Genomic DNA, 20,291 nt, shown 5'->3' with positions numbered 1-20,291 from the left:
GGATACTATTACAGCTACAGAAAGGGTGGGTAATGTAGCAGGATCCGCTTTTGACTCAATATGGGTGGAAGTCAGGAACAGGAAGGGAGCAGTTACTCTACTAGGGGTATTCTATAGGCCCCCTGGTAGCAGCAGAGATACAGAGGAGCAGATTGGGAGGCAGATTTTGGAAAGGTGCAAAATTAACAGGGTTGTTATCATGGGTGACTTTAACTTCCCTAATATTGATTGGCACCTGATTAGTTCCAAGGGTTTAGGTGGGGCAGAGTTTGTTGAGTGTGTCCAGGATGGATTCCTGTCACAGTACGTGGACAGGCTGATCAGGGGGAATGCCATACTAGATCTAGTACTAGGTAATGCACCGGGTCAGGTCACAGATCTCTCAGTGGGTGAGCTTCTGGGGGACAAGGACCACCGCTCCCTGGCCTTTAGCATTATCATGGAAAAGGATAGAATCAGAGAGGACAGGAAAAATTTTAATTGGGGAAAGGCAAATTATGAGGCTATAAGGCTAGAACTTGCGGGTGTGAATTGGGATGATATTTTTGCAGGGAAATGTATTATGGACATGTGGTCAATGTTTAGAGATCTCTTGCGGGATATTAGGGATAAATTTGTCCCGGTGAGGAAGATAAAGAATGGTAGGGTGAAGGAACCATGGGTGACAAGTGAGGTGGAAAATCTAGTCAGGTGGAAGAAGGCAGCATACATGAGGTTTAGGAAGCAAGGATCAGACGGGTCTATTGAGGAATATAGGGAAGCAAGAAAAGAGATTAAGAAGGGGCTGAGAAGAGCAAGAAGGGGGCATGAGAAGACCTTGCTGAGTAGGGTAAAGGAAAACCCCAAGGCATTCTTCAATTAAGTGAAGAAAAAAAGGATGACAGGAGTGAAGGTAGGACCGATTAGAGATGAAGGAGAGAAGATGTGTCTGGAGGCTGTGGATGTGAGCGAGGTCCTCAATGAATACTTCTCTTCGGTATTCACCAATGAGAAGGAACTTGATGATGGTGAGGACAATATGAGGGAGGTTGATGTTCTGGAGCATGTTGATATTAAGGGAGAGGAGGTGTTGGAGTTGTTAAAATACATTAGGACAGATAAGTCCCCAGGGCCTGACGGAATATTCCCCAGGCTGCTCCACGAGACGAGGGAAGAGATTGCTGAGCCTCTGGTTAGGATCTTTATGTCCTCGTCCATGGGAATGGTACCGGAGGATTGGATGGAGGCAAATGTTGTCCCCTTGTTCAAAAAAGGTAGTAGGGATAGTCCGGGTAATTATAGACCAGTGAGCCTTACGTCTGTGGTGGGAAATCTGTTGGAAAAGATTCTTAGAGATAGGATCTATTGGCATTTAGAGAATCATGGTCTGATCAGGGACATTCTGCATGGCTTTGTGAAGGGCAGATCGTGTCTAACAAGCCTGATAGAGTTCTTTGAGGAGGTGACAAGGCATATAGATGAGGATAGTGCAGTGGATGCGATCTATATGGATTTTAGTAAGGCATTTGACAAGGTTCCACACGGTAGGCTTATTCAGAAAGTTGGAAGGCATGGGATCCTGGGAAGTTTGACCAGGTGGATTCAGAATTGGCTTGCCTGCAGAAGGCAGAAGGTGGTGGTGGAGGGAGTACATTCAGATTGAAGGATTGTGACTAGTGGTGTCCCACAAGGATCTGTTCTGGGACCTCTACTTTTCGTGATTTTTATTAACGACCTGGATGTGGGGGTAGAAGGGTGGGTTGGCAAGTTTGCAGATGACACAAAGGTTGGTGGTGTTGCGGATAGTGTGGAGGATAGTCAAAGATTGCAGAGAGACATTGATAGGATGCAGGAGTGGGCTGAGAAGTGGCAGATGGAGTTCAACCCGGAGAAGTGTGAGGTGGTACACTTTGGAAGGACAAACTCCAAGGCAGAGTACAAAGTAAATGGCAGGATACTTGGTAGTGTGGAGGAGCAGAGGGATCTGGGGGTACATGTCCACAGATCTCTGAAAGTTGCCTCACAGGTGGATAGGGTAGTTAAGAAAGCTTATGGGGTGTTAGCTTTCACAATTCGAGAGATAGAGTTTAAGAGTCGTGATGTCATGATGCAGCTCTACAAAACTCTGGTCAGGCCACACTTGGAGTACTGTGCCCAGTTCTGGTCACCTCACTATAGGAAGGATGTGGAAGCATTGGAAAGGGTACAGAGGAGATTTACCAGGATGCTGCCTGGTTTAGAAAGTATGCATTATGATCAGAGATTAAGGGAGCTAGGGCTTTACTCTTCGGAGAGAAGGAGGATGACAGGACACATAACAGAGGTGTACAAGATAATAAGAGGAATAGGTGGAATGGATAGCCAGCGTCTCTCCCCCAGGGCACCACTGCTCAATACAAGAGGACATGGCTTTAAGGTAAGGGGTGGGAAGCTCAAGGGGGATATTAGAGGAAGGTTTTTTACTCAGAGAGTGGTTGGTTCGTGGAATGCACTGCCTGAGACAGTAGTGGAGGTAGATACACTAGTGAAGTTTAAGAGACTACTAGACAGGTATATGGAGGAATTTAAGTTGGGGGCTTATATGGGAGGCAGGGTTTGAGGGTCGGCACAACATTGTGGGCCGAAGGGCCTGTACTGTGCTGTACTGTTCTATGTATTTTATTCTGTGACATATCTAACAAAGAATTATTTCAACACCCATGCATTAAAAAATGATTACACCTGCACACAAAATGTTGCACCATTTTGCTTATTTTACTGTTGGACTTAAGTCCCCTATTTTGTTTGTTTTTGGAGCAGAAATATTTCTGCTTACCTTCCAGCAAGATCTCAAGGACAGAAATGATGACATTGATAGGACATTATAAAATTCAAATCTCCATATGCTGATTCCAATGAATTTGTAGTTTTACAACTTTTCTGACATAACTCTGCCTTAATGTCTCTTTCATTTGATGCCCTTCTTTTGAAGTGCAATTCTTTTTGGTTCCTTTGTGCTTAGTTTCAATTTTCTTGCCGGACTTAACATTTGATCTGCCTACTGTTTGGCCTCTCTTTCATGCCACCATATCTTCAAGGCTTCAAGGGAGCAATCAAAGCACCCAATATCCCCTCACGCCAAGAGCACAAAAATGGGTGTCTCCATCAGCATGTGTCTCTTCTTGCCCAGGATGTCAAGCCCTTTGATTTTTAAGGCTCAAATGCTCTGTGAATGGTTTTGTTGCATCTAAGTGAGAAGATGGAGTTGAATCCATCTGAATCAAGTCCAAATGTATGCTGGAGACCACAACGAAAAATATTATCATTATTATTCTTTGAACTTATTTCATCTCCATTGAATTGCTGTTACTGTCAGACAAAATAGACATGGAGTGCATGTTTCCTATATTGGAGGAATCTAGGACCAGAGGACAAAGCCTCGGAAAAGAAAGACATGCCTTTAGAACAGAGATTAGGATAAATTTCTTCAGTCAGGGGGTGGTGAATCTGTGGAATTTATTGCTACAGATGGCTGTGGAGGCCAAATCATTGGATATATTTAAAGCAGAAGTTGATAGGCTTTCAATTAGTAAGAGCACAAAATATAATCGGGAGAAGGCAGGAGAATGGGATTAAGAGGGTTAATAAATCAGTCACGATGGAAAGGTGGAGCAGACTCGATGGATGAATGGCAAAACTCTGCTCCTAAATCTTTTGGTTTTACATCCTCAAGAACAGCTAATTATTAGTAAGGAACCAAATTAATTGTGATAATTACTTCCTAGTGGCATCTGGATAAAGGTAGTTTTCATTTTCATTTATTCACAATCTAATGACTCAAATTACGTTGAAATAAACTATTCTTTACATATGACACTATTGCGCTACAAATGATGCATTGGTCTTTTGAGTTTTCTTCCTACTATGACGAGCTGAAACAACCGATATCTATGGTTGGCTGACAATTGATCCCAGGCTGACTTTTATTGATTGGCCGTTGCTCCTAACAACATCTCGAAAGTTCTTGGGTAAACCTCTTAAATAGTCATGCCTTGGGATGCACTGCTGGGATTTTGTGCCTTGTAATTTTACTGAATAATGGTTTATTTTGTGTTCCAGCTTTGTTCTATCTCATCAGTAGTTATGAGCGAGCGCACACAATAGATTGGTGATGAGGTACTGTATTATATCGACATGGCAATTTCAGCAAAACACTTCCAGCAGCGGTAACACACACAAAATGCTGGTGGAACGCAGCAGGCCAGGCAGCATCTCTAGGAAGAAGTACATGCTGCTTGGCCTGCTGCGTTCCACCAGCATTTTGTGTGTGTCGCTTGAACTTCCAGCATCTGCAGATTTTCTTGTGTTTGCGTTTTTAAATCCAACAGCAACAAGCTCAATTTGATGCAGCCCAGCTGAAGTTAATCAAAACCTTGATGAACAGATTATAAGTGAGTCCAACAACGTTGGTGTTAAGCACTGAACAGAACTTTGTTGCATCTATTACTAACTTCCTGATTGATGCCACTTCGGGAATTATATCTGAATCCTGGTTCAAATGTTACTAAGATATCCTTTGGGTCAAGTTCCCCAGTAAAAACAACTCATGGAACTCACGCACTTTGCACCAAAATAGGGTACTGCTGAACATGAACATTATCTCAATTTTCTCCTGCCTAAAAACCCATAGAAACCATAGAAACCATAGAAACTACAGCACAGAAACAGGCCTTTTGGCCCTTCTTGGCTGTGCCGACCCATTTTCTGCCTAGTCCCACTAACCTGCACACGGACCATATCCCTCCATACACCTCCCATCCATGTGTCTGTCCAATTTATTCCTAAATGTTAAAAAAGAACCCGCATTTACCACCTCGTCTGGCAGCTCATTCCATACTCCCACCACTCTCTGTGTGAAGAAGCCCCCCCTAATGTTCCCTTTAAACTTTTCCCCCCTCACCCTTAACCTATGTCCTCTGGTTTTTTTCTCCCCTTGCCTCAGTGGAAAAAGCCTGCTTGCATTCACTCTATCTATACCCATCATAATTTTATATACCTCTATCAAATCTCCCCTCATTCTTCTACGCTCCAGGGAATAAAGTCCTAACCTATTCAACCTTTCTCTGTAACTGAGTTTCTCAAGTCCCGGCAACATTCTTGTAAACCTTCTCTGCACTCTTTCAACCTTACATATATCCTTCCTGTAATTTGGTGACCAAAACTGAACACAATACTCCAGATTCGGCCTCACCAATGCCTTATACAACCTCATCATAACATTCCAACTCTTATACTCAATACTTTGATTAATAAAGGCCAATGTACCAAAAACTCTCTTTACGACCCTGTCTACCTGTGACGCCACTTTTAGGGAATCTTGTATCTGTATTCCCAGATCCCTCTGTTCCACTGCACTCCTCAGTGCCTTACCATGTGACCTATCATTTGGTGAAACTGTCCAACAGCTAACAAGCATTTTTGGAGAGCAGTTATCTCTCTTCAGAGTTCGTTACTAGTGCCTAAAACTCACGAAACACGATGCCAATTATGTTATCACACATGTCAGTGTTGTCATTCACAAATGTGAGAAGTTCAAATTGGGTAACATGACTTCACATGACTAAAGTCTGTATATTTCTAATTGTAGACTTCAGGCACCTGACTTGCAAACAGCTCGTGGCCAGACTGGAGCAAGACCCTGAAATAACTCGACAAGCTATAGCTCAAGAATGTCAGTATTTGATCAACGTGAAACACGACTCCAAGCTGGTCGGACAGAATCATGTCAACACAATGTCTAATGGCCCAGACATCATTACTCACCAAGTCTCCAAGTGGCCAACCGTAGTTTGTTGAAATTGTGGTGCCTGGCATTACTCAAGAAACTGCCAAAACAAGAAATACATTTGCAGCAAATGCCAATGCCATGGTCACAAATAAGGCTTTTCCATCCTTCAGTGTATTCTAGGTGAGTGAAACACAAGGGCAAGAAGATTCAAAGCCATAAAAATTTACAAGAAGTTTAATGATCAAGTTCAAGGGTGACTTTGCTACTAGGAGACTGTATACCAATTTAATTGTCAACAATCAGAAGGTCAAGCAGCAACTCGATATGGCATCAGATATCTCCATTTTCTCCAAACACACATGGTGCCACTTGGGTCCCCACCTGTCAAAACAACTCATCACTCTAGCTGCAATGCATCTGGCGGATTCCTCCGGCTGACTGGTAAACTACATTGCATGGCGAAACCAAACGGTAACCAGGTCAATGGAGTATGTTACCAAACAGACTAGCTACATCTGAATGTCAATGGCTTTGATTGGATGGATATGTTTGATTTCTGGAGCAGCCCTCTAGATGAGTTATGTATGAAGACATTGGCCCTTCAAACCACATCAGTCAATGCCATACAAGCTGTGAAAAAATTCCACAAGATGCTTCTCTATCTTTACCGATAACAAACCACTGTTGTCCATCTTCGAGTCTAAGGTGCATATGACTGTCTACCAAGGTGAGCATTGATGTTATCAGCCTACGAATTTGAAAGCAAGTACACATCAGCCAAGAACTTGGTCAGGGATGTGCCATCTCCAAACTTATGAATCAGCAGGTTACTAAAAACAAAGACGCAGACATGGCTGCAATTTCAGTTGATCGCAAAGTCCACTAGGTTTCATTAGATGCTGTAGAAGGTCTTTCAGTCACGATCAACAAGTTCAGAGCAGAAACGGTTCCAGAACCTTTTCTTCAGCATATCTCCAGCTACCTCATTGATGGATGGCTAGTCAAATCTGAGGAAGATGTCATAGCTGTTTACCAATATCATACATCACCCTCTACTGTAGACTCCTGCATAATGTCTGGAGACATAGAAACATAGGAAACCTACAGCACAATACAGGCCCTTCACCCCACAAAGCTGTGCCGAACATGTTCTTACTTTAGAAATTACCTAGGGTTACACACCCCTCTATTTTTCTGAGCTCCATGTACCTGTCCAGGTGTCTCTTAAAAGACCCTCCCATATCCACCTCCACTACTGTCACCAGCAGCCATTCCACGCACTCACCACTCCCTGCATAAAAAACTTATCCCTGACATCTCCTCTGTACTTACTTCCAAGCAGCTTAAAACTGTGCCCTCTCGTAATAGCAATTTTAGCCCTGGGTAAAAGCCTCTGACAATCCAAATGATCAATGCCTCTCATCATCTTATACACCTCTATCAGGTCACCTCTCATTCTCTGTCACTCCAAGGAAAAAAGACCGAGTTCACTCAACTTATTCTCATAAGGCATGCTCCACAATCCAGGCAACCAGAAATCTCCTCTGCACCCTTTCTATGGTTTCCACATCCTTCCTGTAGTGAGGCGACCAGAACTAAGCACAGAACTCCAAGTGGAGTCTGACCAGGGTCCTATATATCTGCAACATTACCTATCGGCTCCTAAACTCAATCCCACGATTGATGAAGGCCAATAAACCGTATGCTTCTTAACCACAGAGTCAACCTGCGTAGCAACTTTTGAGTGTCCTATGGACTCAGACCACAAGATCCCTCTGATCCTCCACACTGCCAAGAGTCTTACCATCAATTCTGCCATCATATTTGACCTACCGAAGTGAACAACCTCACACTTATCTGGGTTGAACTCCACCTGCCACTTCTCAGCCCAGTTTTGCATCCTATCAATGTCCTGCTGTAACCTCTGACAGCCCTTCACACTATCCATAACACCCCTAACCTTTGTGTCATCAGCAAATTTACTAACCCATTCTACCACTTCCTCATCCAGGTCATTTATAAAAATCACAAAGAGTAGGAGTCCCAGAACAGATCCCTGAGGCACACCACTGGTCACCAACCTGCATGCAGAATATGACCCGTCTACAACCACTCTTTGACTTCTGTGGGCAATCCAGTTCTGGATCCACAAAGCAATGTCCCTTTGGATCCCATGCTTCCTTACTTTCTCAATAAACCTTGCATGGGGTACCTTGCCAAATGCTTTGCTGAAATCCATATACACCACATCTACTGCTGTACCTTCATCAATGTGTTTAATGACATCCTCAAAAAATTCAGAGGCTCGTAAGGCATGACCTGCCTTTCACAAAGCCATGTTGGCTATTCCTAATCATATTATGCCTCTCCATATGTTCATAAATCCTGCCTCTCAGGATCTTCTCCATCAACTTACCAACCACTGAAGTAAGACTCACTGGTCTATAATTTCCTGGGCTATCTCTGCTTCCCTTCTCGAAAAGTGGAACAACATCCACAACCCTTCAATCCTCCAGAACCTCTCCTGTCCCCACTGATGATGCAAAGATCATTGCCAGAGGCTCAGTATTCTCCTCCCTCACCTCCCACAGTAGCCTGGGGTACATCTTGTCCAGTCCTAGTGACTTATCCCGCTTGATGCTTTCCAAAATTTCCAGCACATCTTCTTTCTTAATATCTACATGCTCAAGTTTTTCAGTCCGCTGTCAGTCATCCCTACAATTGCCAAGATCCTTTCCCTTAGTGAATACTGAAGCAAAGTACTCATTAAGTACCTCTGCTGTCTCCTCTGGTTCCATACACACTTTTCCACTGTCACACTTGATTGGCCCTATACTCTCTTGTCTTATCCTCTTGCTCTTCACATACTTATAGAATGCCTTGGGGTTTTCCTTAATCCTGTCCACCAAGGCCTTCTCATGTCCTCTTCAGGCTATCCTAATTTCTTTCTTAAGCTCCTTACTGTTAGCCTTATAATCTTCTAGATCTCTATCACTACCTAGTCTTTTTAACCTTTCGTAAGCTCTTCTTTTCTTCTTGACTAGATTTACAACAGCCTTTCTACACCACAGTTCCTGTACCCTACCATCCTTTCCCTGTCTCATTGGAACGTACCTATGCAGAACTCCAAGCAAATGTCCCTGAACATTTGCCACATTTGTTCCGTACATTTCCCTGAGAACATCTGTTCCCAATTTATCCTTCCAAGTTCCTGCCAATTAAATGCTTTCCTAACGTGTCTGTTTCTATCCCTTGCCAATGCTATGGTAAAGGAGATTGAATTGTGATCACTATCTCCAAAATGCTCTCCCACTGAGAGATCTGACACCTGACAAGGTTCTTTTCCCAATATTCCAGATCAAGTACAGCCTCTCCTCTTGTAGGCTTATCTACATATTGTGTCAAGAAACCTTCCTGAACACGCCTCCCAAATTACAGCCCATCTGATCCCTTCACTCTAGGGACATGCCAATTGATACATGCGAAATTAAAATCTCCCACCACGACAACCCTGTTATTATTACACCTTCCCAGAATCTGTCTCTCTATCTGCTCCTCGATGTCCCTGTTACTACTGGGTGGTCTGTAAAAAACACCCAGTAGAGTTATTGAACCTTTCCTGTTTCTAACTTCCACCCACAGAGACTCAATAGACAATCCCTCCATGACTTTTCTGCAGTTGTGACACTATCTCTGATCGGCAGTGCCACGCCCCCACCTCTTTTGCCTCCTTCCCTGTCCTTTCTGAAACACCTACAGCCTGGCACTCAAAATATCCATTCCTGCCCCTGAGCCAAGTCTCTATAATGGTCACAACATCATAGCTCCAAGTACTGATCCACGCTCTAAGCTCATCTGCTTTGTTCATAATATTCGCCACGACCCATTAATGCCGAAGTCTGTTGAGCCAAAGCCTTCCTACTTAGTCTCCTTCCACACTTATACCCGGTCTATAAAACTTCTCTTTTTAAACTCTTCTCGCTGTTCTAACTGGCTCAGGCCCACGCGCTTGTACTGTCGTGACCTGATCAAATCGCTGGAGAAATAACCGCCTCCTTTTAAGCTCTTCATGCTTTTAAACTATTCTCGCTGTTCTCACTGGTTGATGTCCACACGCTTGTGCAGTCTTACCCCAATCAAACTGCTGAAGAAATAACTGTCTCCTTTTAAACTCTTCTCACTGTTCTCACTGACTGACGTCCACACGCTTGCGTAGTCATGCCCCGATCAAACCGCTGAAGAAATAATAGTGATTCCACAAACACTTTAACCAAAAGTACTAAAAAATTTACACCATGGTCACCTGGGGATCAATCAAATGAACGCTTATACAAGAAGACTTGGGTCCTCCTTAGGCATTGCCAAAGATATCACATCCATACAAAGCAGTGTACTCAGAGCTCTTTGGCAGCAAAGAATCCAAGTAGAGCCAATCCATAAAGATAGCCTCAGGCTACCAGACCTTGGAGTCGAGTACATATTGCCTTCACTGGCCCAATCAGCAGGAGTTACTACTTTGTCTTGGTTGACTATTCCAAATGGGCTGAAGTATCGCCTATGAAGTCAGCAATGACAGAGGCTGCTACTACTCAACAGCTGCTACGGATCTTCAGCCACTTTGGGATGCCTGAAAAGCTTGTTCCTGACAATGGCACTCAATTTAGTGCACAGCACTTTGCTGAATTTACACTTTATACCTTATTGTCGCCAATCAATTGATACTAGAACGTACAATCATCACAGTGATATTTGATTCTGCACTTCCCGCTCCCTGGAGTACAAATCGATAGTAAATATTAAAAATTTAAATTATAAGTCATAAATGTTGTAGCATGGATGAAGTCACCGGAGAGACAGAGTCACTGGTAGACACAAAACAGCTTCTTTATTCGACACAACAAGCAGGCATCATACGGATGGAGACGCTTTCCGTAGAAAGGTCTGCTAGTTCAATGTGGGCTCGATATTTAAATGCTAAACACAAAGGCAATCGCCACTTAAAAAGTTATAGACAATGCATAGACAATGCTTCCTATTGAAGCTACATACAGAATATCACACCATCCTTTCCTCCTGACGCCAACATGTCTGGGTTGGTATCCACAGCCTTTAGAATTTACTTGGCATTTTACGTGCTAACATAGAAGACAATTAATATTTATAAAGTATAGATAATACTGTCTTCGAAACTACAGCATCAGGTCAAACTATGGTGCCGGAAGCATCTGGTATTCACGCCTTTTTAGGAAGTGCATTGTTGTGGACTCAATCCACAGTACTTTGTCAAAAAGAAGTCTGGTGGCCAAAGTCATTTAAGTGTAAATAAATCATCAACCCAAAAAAAAACTCACTCTAATAATAAATAGAAAATAGAAAATGGAAAGTAAGGTAGTGCAAAAAAACCGAGAGGCAGGTCCAGATATTTGGAGGGTACAGCCCAGATCCGGGTCAGGATCCGTTCAGCTGTCTTATCACAGTTGGAAAGAAGCTGTTCCCAAATCTGGCCGTACGAGTCTTCAAGCTCCTAAGCCTTCTTCCGGAGGGAAGAGGGACGAAAAGTGTGTTGGCTGGGTGGGTCGTGTCCTTGATTATCCTGGCAGCACTGCTCCAACAGCGTGCGGTGTAAAGTGAGTCCACGGACGGAAGATTGGTTTGTGTGATATGCTGGGCTGTGCTCACGATCTTCTGCAGCTTCTTCCGGTCTTGGACAGAACAACTTCTGTACCAGGTTGTGATGCACCCTAGAAGAATGCTTTCTACAGTGCATCTATAAAAATTAGTGAGGATTTAGGGGACAGGCCAAATTTCTTTAGCTTTCTCAGGAAGTAAAGGCACTGGTGGGCCTTCTTGGGAGTGGACTCTGCTTGGTTGGACCAAGTCAGGTCAATTGTGATATTGACCCCAAGGAACTTAAAGCTTTTGACCTGTTCCACTTATGCACCACCGATGTAAATGGGGTCGTGCGGTCTGCTACTCCTTCTGAAGTCAACAACCAATTCCTTCGTCTTGCTGACGCTGAGGGATAGGTTACTGTCTTCACACCATTCCACCAGGTTCTTAATTTCCTCTCTGTACTCAAGCAGAACAGTGGAATTATCCACATCCACTCAACACCTCCTCTCCATATCATCCACAGTCCAATGGCCAAGCAAAGAGATTTGTGGGTAACTTCAAATGGTCACTTTTGAGATCAAGAGGTGAAAGAGCATTGGCTGAGGCTCTCAACATATTTTTGCTGATATATCGAATTACACCACATCCAGGCCTCAAGAACTGAAGCACTTTTGGGAAGTAAACTACGCACGGCATTGTTTACATGCTGACAGAGCATCCAACATCAGAAACAGCACATGGTCAGGTGCTTAAAGACAGCTGCAAAGATCTTAGTTGACAGGTGAAATCATTCAAACCTAGAGCTCTAGTGTGGGCCAGACAGTATTGCAATGGGAAAGACCCCAATGTGCCAGGTCAGATTGTCAAACAAATGGGGAATATGCTCTACAAAGTTAACATAGATGGACACCCTGGCATCGTCACATCAACTGCTTGCAACCAGGTGCTCCCGAAGGCATACCATGCCCATCAGGCAGATCATCAAATGCAGAATTGGCCCTTCATCTCCTCCTGGACGTGTTTACTTTACCCTGACCGAACCAACCACTGGCGCCAGAACATCATAAGAAGAAAGTATCAGTCTGCAATTACTAAGAACGACTGCTCACCAGCACAAGCCGCTTGTTCCAAATTAGCATGTGGCTCAAATCCTGCTGGTGATCATCTTCAAGAGGGAGCTGTTACAGCAAGCTGAAACAATCAACGCCTATTAATCAGCTGACAACCAATTCCAGCCTGACTTCCATTGATTGGTCAATGTCTAGAATGTTCTTGGGTGAACCATTTAAATCGGGGGTCCACAGTGCCCTCGGTTAATGGTAAGGATCCATGGCATTAAAAAAATGGCTGGGAACCCCTGGTTTAAATAGTCATGCACTGTTGGGTTGTTTTAGCTGTGTGGTTTCACTGAAAAATGGTTTCTCATGTTACCTCCTTGCCTGCCCATCACCTCCTTCTGGTGGCCCTTCCCCCGCACCGCCCCCCCGCCTTTTCTTACCTCCATGACCTTTTGTCTCTTTCACCAATCGGCTTCCTAGCTCTTTGCTTTTTGCTTCAGCCCCCCCTTCAAGTTTCACCTATCGCCTGGTGTTTTTCTCTCTCCTCCCCCACCCCACCTTCCAAATCTACACCTCAGCTTTTTTTCTCCAGTCCTACCAAAAGGTTATGGCGCAAAACGTTGACTGGCTTTTTTTCCATAGATACTGTCTGGCCTGCTGAGTTCTTCCAGCATTTTGTGTGTGTTGTTTAAATTACATAGGTGTGTTACCAGTTATACCATGAAAAGATTAGCTTAATAATAGGAGCGGCCAAGAAGCAAATCGAAGGTATTAAATGTGCACTTTCAAATTTACCCTTTAAAATGAGAAAAAGGTTTTGAAGAGGTTATTGAGAACAGCAAATTCCATTGCCAGAAAGACCAGTAACCAGAAGGTACAGATTTAATATAATTAGCCAGGGCCAGGGGAGAGGAATTATTAAAAAACAATTACGTAGTTGATCAGGAATTCACTGCCTAAAAGGGTAACAGATGCAGATTCACCAAGAAAGAGAAATGAATAATTACTTTGAAAATGATTCTAGGAAAGATCAGCCAGAGGGCTTTTGAGAAGAGAGATTAAAGGGATAGTTCTTTCAACAGCAAGCACACCCTTGATAGAGCAAATGTCATTCCTCAGTGTATGGTTTGAACCTTATTACCTGATTATTATTACCTCATTGAATTCTTTGATCTTTCCAATGTGCCATCTCCTTAAAGGTGTAAGCTTTCCCCTTTATGCCTTAACTCATTAAGCTTCTGCTCCATATCAAGAGGACACAATAGCACACCCAGCAGAGCTGCAGCCTAGCAGGATGCAAGGGTCCTCACTTCAGTTCATCCCTAGCAGCCACGTAACAGACTACTCTCTGATCTCTGGAGACAGCTTATCTACTGATATCTACTATAAGCCTACTGACTCTCACAGCTACCTGGACTATTCCCCTTCTCACCCTGTCTCTTGCAAAAATGCCATCCACTTCTCGCAATTCCTCCGTCTGTGCTGCATCTGCACTCAGGATGAGGCTTTTCATTCCAGGACAAGGGAGATGTCCTGACGAAGGGTCTCGGCCTGAAATGTCGACTGCACCTCTTCCTAGAGATGCTGCCTGGCCTGCTGCATTCACCAGCAACTTTTATGTGTGTTGCAAGGGAGATGTCCTTTTTTAAAGAAAGGGGCTTCTCTTCCTCCACCATCAACTCTGCTTTCAAACGCATCTCCCCCATTTCAAGCACATCTGCTCTCACTCCATCCTCCCACCGCCCCACTAGGAATAGTGTTCCCCTTGTCCTCACCTACCACCCAACCAGCCTCCGTGTCCAACATATTATTCTCCGTAACTTCTGCCACCTCCAACAGGATCCCACCACTAAGCACATCTTTCCATCCCCCGTCCCCGCTTTCCGCAGGGATCGCTCCCTACGCGGATCCCTTGTCCATTCGTTCCCCCCCCCCCCCAATCCCTCCCCACCGATCTCCCTCCTGGCACTTATCCTTGTAAGTGGAACAAGTGCTACACATGCCTTTACACTTCCTCCCTTACCACCATTCAGGGCCCCAGACAGTCCTTCGAGGTGAGGCAACACTTCACCTGCGAGTCGGCTGGGGTGATATACTGCGTCCGGTGCTCCCAATGTGGCCTTCTATATATTAGCGAGACCCGACGCAGACTGGGAGATCACTTCATTGAACACCTACGCTCTGTCTGCCAGAGAAAGCAGGATCTCCCAGTGGCCACACATATTAATTCCACGTCCCATTCCCATTCTGATATGTCTATCCACAGCCCCCTCTACTGTAAAGATGAAGCCACACTCAGGTTGGAGGAACAACACCTTATATTCCGTCTGGGTAGCCTCCAACCTGATGGCATGAACATTGACTTCTCTAACTTCTGCTAATGCCCCACCTCCCCCTCGTACCCCATCCGTTATTTAATTATATACACACATTCTTTTTCTCTCTCTCTGCTTTTTCTCCCTCTGTCCCTCTCACTATACCCCTTGCCCATCCTCTGGGTTTTTCCCCCTCCCCCTTTTCTTTCTCCCTGGGACTCCTGTCCCATGATCCTCTCGTATCCCTTTTGCCTATCACCTGTCCAGGTCTTGGCTCCATCCCTCCCACTCCTGTCTTCTCCTATCATTTTGGATCTCCCCCTCCCCCTCCAACTTTCAAATCCCTTACTCACTCTTCCTTCAGTTAGTCCTGACGAAGGATCTCGGCCTGAAATGTCGACTGCACCTCTTCCTAGAGATGCTGCCTGGTCTGCTGCGTTCACCAGCAACTTTGATGTGTGTTGCTTGAATTTCCAGCATCTGCAGAATTCCTCTTGTTTGCATTTTTAAACTCTCTGAAATACTGGCCATTTTCAGGGACAAAATCAGAGACAGCCATCATGTGCTGCTGGAAGGTTATCGACTCAGTGAAATGTACTCCTTAGTCTGCCCGTAACCTGTTAGTCTTCCTGCACAGTGAGATGCCCGTAAGGGAAGGCTGTCGATTTGTACACTCCAGGCTGCAGGAGTAGGCTCAGAGGGATACACTGAACAGTGCAGACAATGAAGAAGAACCACAGTTTAGGCTCCATTGGCTCATGGACATGAGGAGCTGTGTCAGCTGGGGATGCCTCTCAAAAAATTGAAAGGTTTTTCACCTGGGGGACACGTGGCACTGGTGCTATGCACAAAAAATGTGTTAACACTATTGAATGTAACTTTAAGAATGTGAGGGTTTTTAAACTGATATATAAAGACTGCAGCCAAAACAGTTCCAGTGATCCAAGCTGAACTCTGACCTAGGGTTCTAATTGTGAGAAATTTGTTTGTTTTCCCTCAATCTGCTGGATTTTATCTGGATATTCAGTTTTCTCCCATAATTCTTTAGTGAGCTGGTTAGTAGGTCAACTGGATTTTATATCAACTCACGATAACTCTTGGTTATTGGTGGAGTGAGTTTTTGGGTAGATGAATCATTTACACTTAAATGACTCTAGCCACCAGTCTTCTGTTTGACAAAGTACTGTGGATTGAGCTCACAGCAATGCATTTCCTGAAAGCTGTGAATATCGGAATAATAGCCAGATGCTGCAGATGGAAGTGTGAAGTTTACAGGTAGTTTCAAAGACAGCTTTATCTATACTTCATAATATTATTTGTCCTCTATGTTAGGACATAAAATACCAAATAAATGTATTGTGGATTTGACTTGCATTCCTAAAGGCTGTGAGTACCAACCCAGACATGTTGGCGTCAGGAGGAAAGGATGAAGTCAGAAGGTGTGGTGTTTTGTATGTAGCTTCAAAAGGAAGCATTGTCTATAACTTTGTAAATAGCGATTGCCCTTTGTGTTTAGCATATAAATATCGAGCCCACATTGGGCTAGCAGACCTTTCTACCGAAAGCATCTTGGTCCATGTGATTCCTGCTGTACCTTGTTGTGTCGAATAAAGAAGCAGCTTTGTATCTACCAGTAACTCTGTCTCTCCGGTGATTTCGTCCACGCCACAACAGTTATTAGATTATGAGGACACTCAGTCCTCATTTATTGTCATTTAGAAATACATGCATGCATTAAGAAACAATACAATGTTCCTCCAGAGTGATATCACAGAAAAACAGGACAAACCAAAGACTAACACTGACAGAACCATATAATTATAACATATAGTCACTGCAGTGCAAAGCAATACCATAATTTGATAAACAACAGACCATAGGCATGCTAAAAAAAAGTCTCAAGGTCCCAATCGACTCCCGAGTCCCCGATAGCAGGCAGCAGAAGGGCGAAACTCCCTGCCATAAACCTCCAGGCACCGACAACTGCCGATGCATTGGAAGCACCCGACCACAGCCAACACTGAGTCCGTCCATCCAAAATCTTTGAGCCTCCGACCTGCCCCTCCGATACAGCCCCCCAAGTGCCATCCTCTGCCGAGCGCCTTTGACCTTGCCCCGGCTGCTGAAACTAGCAAAGTCGAGGATTCAGGGCCTCCTCCTCCAGAGGTTCCAATTACCACACAGTAACAGCGGCAGCGAAGCGGGCATTTCAGAAGTTTTCCAAGATGTTCCTCTGTACTCTCACATCTGTCTCCATCAAATCAGAATTGTGCACGGTACCCTACTTGACAAATAACAAGTATCTTTCACCAGCGGGGCCGCGCACGCTGCGTCGCTCCGCCATCTTCTCCCCCTCCTTTGTGATGGATTAAGTTAGAAAACAGCTTCCAGAACCTGATGCAGAGTATAAATAAAAATAGAAATCATGTTTCTTAGATGGATAACCTGCTCCTTCACAAGCCACAACATTCCAAAGACTTGCTGATGGATCTCAATCCTCACTCGATGCAAGTGTGCGAAGTTGCTGCTCTTTCTCACTGGTTACCTGTGAAGCACATCTAGAGCCAGTGGTGCTGGTGCACTCAGGCTTAAGTAATTTCTTAAAAAATTGTGATAAGTTATAACTACTGAAATATAAACACCCTAACACTGAAGATTGCATTTCACAAGTGTGGTATCTTGTACCTTCAAAATTTAATTGGAGTCAGAGATTGAGAAAAGTTATTTTTTTAAAGAAAGCTATATTTGGCTCCCTTCCTCCCTCCCTTGAATGAACATACACACACACACACACAGAGTTTGGTATTTTTCAGTCCATGGCATTTTGCACATGATTTTAAAAACTGGTTATGTTCTCTGTTATATGCATTAAGTTCAAAATGTAGTTATATATCATAAGAATGCTTGGGAAATTTACTTTCATTGACTTTGATGAACTGAATTTCAGGAATGTTGTTCAACATGAATACATTACCACACTGACTTCTTGTATGAAATGCATGCATATTTTTTAATCAAATTAAGGCAACTGGAGTTTATTGTCATGTGCACAAGTGCAAAGAGGTACAGAAACAATGACAACTTACTTGTAGTTGCATCACAAGCACAACACATGGAACAAATTATGCATACATTATACAACAGTGGAGTAAAATAATAGGGCAAAAAAATAGCACAGAGGCAAGTCCTTGGTCTATAGTGTTCTGCTGCCTAGGCAGGATTAGGGTTGTACAAATCAGTTTAAGAACATGATGGTTGCAGAAAAGTAGACATTTCTAAACTTGTCAGTTCAATGTTGTGAGTTATATTACATGCAGACATTACTGTTCCTTCCATGAGCATTTATACAATATCCATTGTTACTAAATATATTTGAAGCATAATGCGGTGAAAACATCAATAATTTCAGATATGCAGATGACACTGTGTTAATTGCAAGTATGGAGGAGGAACTACAAAACCTAATTGGTACAGTTGTTGAAGAAAGTGCAAAAATGGGTCTATCTATCAATTCCAAAAAGACAGAATATATGGTGGCATCCAAAAAGAAAGAGAATCCTATCTGCAGGCTGAAAATAAACGAGGAAGACATAAAACAAGTACAGAACTTTTGCTACTTAGGAAGGTGGGTAACATCAGATGGCAGGTGCGACACGGACATCGAAAGAAGTATAGCGATGGCAAAAGATACTGTGACGAAAGAGGTTTACAAAAGTACACATAGACTAAGATGTTAACTGTCCTGTGCTAGCACCAGTGGGATCAACAGTTGATCTGCCACCTATCTTCAGGAGAGGGAGGTAAGTAAGACAATGGAGCAGCATTTGGAAATGTTAATGAAGTGACGAGAGAGTTTAACGGAAGGAGACACCGGTCTGAGTATTGTCAAGACCGGCTCCTTTTGAACCCTGAACTGTTTGAAGTGTGATGGACAGGCGATACCCCAACAGGGGGATAAAAAGGGGCAGGTTCGCTAAGACACCACACACGACTCCACGAGGTAACGAGACCCTGAAAGCGGTATGCCCCCCCCCCCACTAGTTGGTGGGAGTTGTTGGAGGTCTGGTCACGGGACCAGCCATAGACACACAGGGTAGAAAGGTACGGATCGGCGGGAACCTGGTGTGTGTGTCCACCCTTGCCTGGGTGCTGGGTTCACCACAGAAGAACGATCGTATCTGGAATGATGGGGTCACAGTCGGTGACCTCAGAAGACATTACCAAGGACTCGCCCGAAAGCTAACTGAGAAGAATATCGAAGGTCTGTGTGGAATCCGTTTGGAATATTCATTCGCTTTCGCTCTCTCTCCTTTTCCCCGCCCAACGGCACAACAGTGATTACTGTGAACTGAACTGAACTCAATTGAACTGAACTTTGCGTCACTTGAAACTGGTCATTTACCCCTAGACTGCGATAGAGCTTGATTGATCCTATTATCCTAGTTCTGTGTACATGTGTGTTTATTCATTGCTAACCTGTCACATTTATATCCTTACTATTAGAGTACTGTGTTGCTTATTTCTTTAATAAAACTTTGTTAGTTCCAGTAATCCAGACTCCAACTGAGTGGTCCATTTCTGCTGGTTTGGCAACCCAGTTACGGGGTACGTAACATAAGTGGGGGCTCGTCCGGGATTTCGAACGCTAAATTTGGGACGGGGTAAATTGATTGGGTTAAAGTTCCCGAAAGAAAGAAAAGGCAAACAGCAGAAATGGAGATTGAGGAATTTCTAAAGGCGCCGACCTTGGAGGCATTAGAGGATACCAGGAAAGCGGAATTGGCAGTTGTGGCCAAACGGTTCAATCGTGTTAAGGGGAAGTCGACAATGAGGAGAGAGGAGATACACAGAGCTATTGTAGAGCACTATGTATCTAAAGGTGTGTTTCCCCAAGGGGAGCTGGAGGTGATATCTATTGGAAAACCTGGTGGAGACGCAGTACTGGTGCAGCTTGAAAAACTGAGACTCGAGCACGAGTTCCGGGTACGGCAGCTAGAACACGAAGAGAAACAGTTAGAACGACAGGAGAGAGAGAGAGGCAGTTGGAGCAAGAAGAGAGGCAGAGGGAAAGGGAATTTGAGCTGGAGAGATTAAAGATGATGGCAGAGCAGGGGCCCATGCCGAACCAAGGTGGAGGGTTCAGGGCGACCCAGGAGGTTAGGCTGGTTCCCCCATTTGACGATACCGATGTGGATCGGTACTTTCTCCATTTCGAAAAAGTTGCTGCAAGTCAGGACTGGCCGAGGGATAAGTCGGCTGTTTTGCTTCAGAGTGTACTAAAAGGGAAACCCAACAAGCTTACTTGGCTTTGTCTGTGGAAGATGCCCAGAGGTATGAGGTGGTGAAAGAGGCCATCCTCAGGATTTATGAGTTGGTCCCGGAGGCATACCGGCAGAGGTTCCGGAATGCGAGGAAGCAGTGGGACTGCACGTATTTAGAGTTTGCCCATGAGATGCAGACATATTGTGAGCGTTGGTGCGCCTCGAAGGGGGTAGATGGGGATTATGACAGACTGCTACAGCTGATCCTGATTGAGCAGTTTAAAGGTTGTGTCCCTGA

This window comes from Mobula birostris, chromosome 5 (assembly GCF_030028105.1).
Source record: "Mobula birostris isolate sMobBir1 chromosome 5, sMobBir1.hap1, whole genome shotgun sequence".
NCBI lineage: Eukaryota > Metazoa > Chordata > Chondrichthyes > Myliobatiformes > Myliobatidae > Mobula > Mobula birostris.
The sequence above is the reverse complement of the archived record's forward strand: the minus strand, read 5'-3'. Positions refer to the sequence as shown.